The sequence below is a fragment of the Nannospalax galili genome, unplaced genomic scaffold (genome assembly GCF_000622305.1).
Source record: "Nannospalax galili isolate Female #2095 unplaced genomic scaffold, S.galili_v1.0 scaffold1005, whole genome shotgun sequence".
Classification (NCBI taxonomy): Eukaryota; Metazoa; Chordata; class Mammalia; order Rodentia; family Spalacidae; genus Nannospalax; species Nannospalax galili.
The window spans coordinates 219,692-224,300 of record NW_008353008.1 but is presented as its reverse complement, the minus strand read 5'-3'; the positions used below and the strand labels follow the sequence as shown (position 1 = coordinate 224,300).

The following is a 4,609-nucleotide window of genomic DNA, read 5'->3' as shown; positions in this document are numbered from 1 at the left end:
AGGGGTTACAAGCATGACAGTATTGCTACTATTTTCTTATGGTAGGAGTATGAAATTATTCCCCAAATGCATTTAACAGTTAAGAACAGAATTAGAGAAAAGGCACGTGTGGTTCTTCATGTGTGAAGAATCTTTGAATCCTCAAAGACAGGTGCAATGATATCCAATGAGAATTCCATGGACTGCCTGTTCCAGTCATTGCAATTATGCTTGTTTTGCCCCAGACTCAATGCCCTCAACAGGTTCATACCGTAGCCCTTGTTTCTGCTGATTCCAGAATTGCAGAACTTCTCACAGAGCTCCATCAACTGATCAAGCAAACCCAGGAAGAGCATTTGAGGAACAAGCATAGTTTAGTGAACATCCAGAAGATACACTAGTGAATGCTGACAAAGAACTAGATCTCTCCTTATTACTGGACCAAGCTGTGTGGCCTCTACACAACTGCCAAGGCTGATGCTGAGGCTCAGTGAAACATCCTCTGCAAAGCCCTGGATGTGACTCTTCTCTGTTGGAAGAGACCCGATTGTGGCCAAGATTGTGGGTCTCCACAATGAATCAGAGCCCCCATGGAAGACCATGGGCAGAAGGGTGCTGATGAAACTGCTACAGGAGTCAGCCATGACCCTGCTCCTCCAGATTTGGGAAGCCTGGCAACAAGCCTCCACCCCTTTGAGGAGCCATTCTAGCCTCAGGGGGCAAGTGGCCGCCTGGGTGAAGGCCATGGATAGAGACAAGCAGTGGAGCCTGGTTGAAGTAGTCAGTTACAGCCACACCACAAACAAGTACAAGGTTGATGACATTGATAAAAAAGGCAAAGAGAGACACGCTCTGAGCCTCCAGCACATCATTCCACTGCCCCAGTAGAAGGCCAACCCTGAGACAGACCCTGAGGCCCTGTTCAGAAGAAATAGCTGGTGCTGGCCCTGTGTCCCTAAGCCACCTGCTTCTACCATGCTCACACCCACAGTGGCCCCAGGATGACTGCTCTGTCCTATCTCAAGACACCTCCTATGTAGATGCTGCTCGCCTCCCCTCAGTGTGACCCAGAGGTGTGTGGTGACTTGTAAGGAGCCCAAGAAAAAACAAAGCCAGCTGGCAGGCTTGAGTCTAGTACTGGGAGAAGACAACAAAGACGTTCCCACAGCAAATAAATACTCTTCCCTCTCAGCCTGTCTCCTGGATCTCACAACTTCACACTCTCTTGGCCTCCTCCATCAGGTATGTAGGAGTTGAAGGCCTCAGTAGGGAGAGGGCCTGGTTGGTTCCCAGTTATATTTATTCTTTCAGTTAAAACACAGTTTATCCCCTTTGTTCTTACAAAACAAGAACAGAGAGATTGTGCTTAGATACCCTGAAGAATCTTCATGTACACTCACAAAATAATAAATATTATTACCTCATGTCTCATTATTATAAATTGTTTTCAACAAAATACTCCAGCATGGACCCATGAGTATTATTTTTGATTAATTAAATTATTTTTTAATATTTTATTATTTTGATTTTATATGTATGAATATATTTCCTGCATGTATGTGAGTGCACATATGTTGTTACAATGTATACAGAGGTCAGAAAAGGGTATTGGATCCCCTGGAACTGGAGTTACACATAGTTGTTAGCCCCCATGTGGGTGCCAGAAATCAAACCTGGTTCCTCTACAAGAGTAGCCAGTGCTTTTAACCACACCTGCTATCTCTCTAGCCCTTAATTAAATTATTTTTAATTTGTAAAATAATTTAAGATGAAATCTTATCATGTGCCTCAGGCTTGCCTCAAACTCATTATCCTACTGCTCCAGTCTTTCTTTCAAGTACTAGGATTATGGATGAGTACTACCATGCTCAGGGGCTTACCATACTTTTCTAATCAAACTATTTATGTAGAAAGAAGCCTCACCAAACAAAATTTGTCTATGGTCCCATGCACCTTCGGGCAGCCATGTTTATAGAAAATTGAGAATGTATTCCAGTTCGTCAAGTAATTCAAGAAAAAAGAAGTCTGAAGATCCAGGAAATGATATTCAACACAGGAAAGTAAACAGGTAGTATCCAAAAGCAGCAAATAGAGCAATCTAGAAATTGATTAATGTAGATCAAAGAGAACAGCCTGGAGGAAGACCCTGTTGGAGAGCTAGTAGAGTGTTAAACTGTTGAAATGAACAAATGATAATAGCAAAATTATGATAAACACAAAAAGGCAATTAGACTCTCATGGGAAAACAAAATGCTGTACAAGAAAGGCAATGAGATTGTGTTTCACTGGACTCTCACAATTACATTTGTATAACCACTCTTAGATAAACACTGATTATTGGTTCTAAGCTTTTGTATACAACTTATAAATAAATCATTAGACAATTAAGGTTATAAAGTAGAATACTAATGCCATTGACTTTAACAACATGGAGGTAAAATTTCAAATGACAGAAACTGAGAAGTGGGAGATGTGAGGAAGGTTTTGATTGTTCATCAAGGATCCAGAGACTCACCCTAGTTGGCAGGGTGCTAGTGGACTCAACTTTGCAAGTGTGGACAGGATTATGAACTGATGACAAACTTTAAAATAGAACAGTATTTTGAAGTTACAAAATCATCCCATAAAGAAACTAAATATAGTGGTGACTCCCTTGGGAGAATGAATAGGAAGATAAGTATAATGAAACAAATACCCATATTAATACTAAGTAGTAGGCGCTAGATAATTAGCAGAATTTAATTCATTGAGCTATCTTCAAGAAAGTTTGATTTGAGGGGCAATTGTGTAAGAAACTTTCTTTTTATTAGAAATATTTGATTGTAAAACTATATACACTGATTTTAATAAAAATTAAAACTAAGACATGGTGGTTGGATCAGATGATCTTGAAGGATGCCTTCATGTCCAAAATCCAAGGAAAGTACTCCTGAAGCTTAGCCCACTCTGGAGGAAGCCTGGGACTTCAAAATGTCTAGCATACATCCAAGAGGACTGTCTGATCAGTAGCAGCTCAGTCCAGGCCACTAGGAACCTCTTGAATAATATTGTAATGAGTGTCAAATTTTCACTCCTGACCTTATTTCATCTTGTCAACATCTTTATTAAGTAATTATGTCAATCAACTGCATTTAAAAGATGAGATTCAATGAAACTTAATTAATGGTCCTATGTGGCATGAGCTTCAAATTACTAAAGTGCACTTGGGCGTATAGGCTCATTCAGTCCTTTTCCCTCCAGATACAGTATGTCCTTTGGGGGGCATAGAGGAAAAAGTAAGGAAGATGTTCTTCCCAAGAGCTGAGATGTCTGTGTAAATGTGTTGCCTTGCATGACAGGTTAGCACCTTTAGAAATTCCGATGGAGGTTGGGAAATGAGAGCTGCCTTCTCCACTTGAGCTCATGAGTATCAGTGATTTGTGAGAGAACACTCATCAAGGTTTCTAGGTCTTATTAAGGGACCCAGAAAGACTGGCCCTAGTGATTGGTACTCACTTAGGGTACAGCATCTGTGGGCACCGGGTGTGATCATTTGTGTCCCCAACAGCAAGCAGCATGTGTCCTCGTATTGAACCCACTCTTTTTCTTGACATTAATTTTTTTTTATTTGTTCATTTTTATTTTATGTGTATGAGTGTTTTGCCTGCATGTATGTAAGTGCACCAAATGTGTGCAATGCATGTGGAAGTCAGAGAAAAGGTTGAATCCCCTGAAACTGGAGTAAAGGATGGTTGTTAGTCACCATATAGGTGATGGGAACTGAACCCAGGTCCTCTGCAAGAGCAGCCAGTGCTCTTAACTGCTGAGCCACTTCTGCATCCCCTTTCTTGACATCTTTTTGAAGTTCCACATCACAGTGAGTTACTCCTGAACTTCTGTTCATGCTACAGGAAGAAGAATGCTTCCAATACAAGCGGTGTTTGGGAATGGGAACCCAGGAAACGTTCTAGATGGGATGATAATTAGGCCTACCAGAGAAAACATCTACCTTCCCATGCAGTGCTGGTCCACACAGGCTACCTGCATCAAACTCATTCTTGATGCATGTGGCTATAGAATGTTTAATGAAAATATTTCCTAATAATAAATTAACGGACTCTTTGACCCTTAGAAACTCCACAAGACACTGGAGAGCGCTTATATTAATTCTTGATGAAAACATTACAAGTGACTCTGCCAAATTGAAAATTGCAGCCTCATAAAACCACCATTGGTCTCCCTGGTCCCCACTGGTTTTCTCTTTCCATCTCTAAATGTCCTCAGTTTTCTTCTCCCGATGCTAGTGGTCTAGATATGGGTTCCATGGCTCCACGGCTCCCTAGATGAGCCAGAACAACATTGCCTCTTCAGGATTCTTTTTCCTCCCTCTTCCTCCCCAGTCCATATTTGGGAGACAAGATGAATGCTTATTTTGCATTTTGCAGGAGGTTTCTATAACTAAATCTAAACACTTAAAAGATGGACGACTATGTGGGCCCTACTGATGTAAACTGATATCATGGTCACTTTGAACAAATGACCCAGAAATCCTAACCAGGTGTGCTGGTTAGTTACTTTGTCAACTTGACACAAACTAAAGTCACATTTGGGATGAGGGAACCTTAGTTGAAGAATTTCCTCCATCAAGCTG

General features: G+C 41.1%; 1 pseudogene; it reads left to right on the top strand.

The window, feature by feature from the left end:
• Positions 1 to 206: 206 nt before the first annotated feature.
• LOC103747728 lies at positions 207 to 1,236 on the top strand (annotated as a pseudogene).
• Positions 1,237 to 4,609: the final 3,373 nt, after the last annotated feature.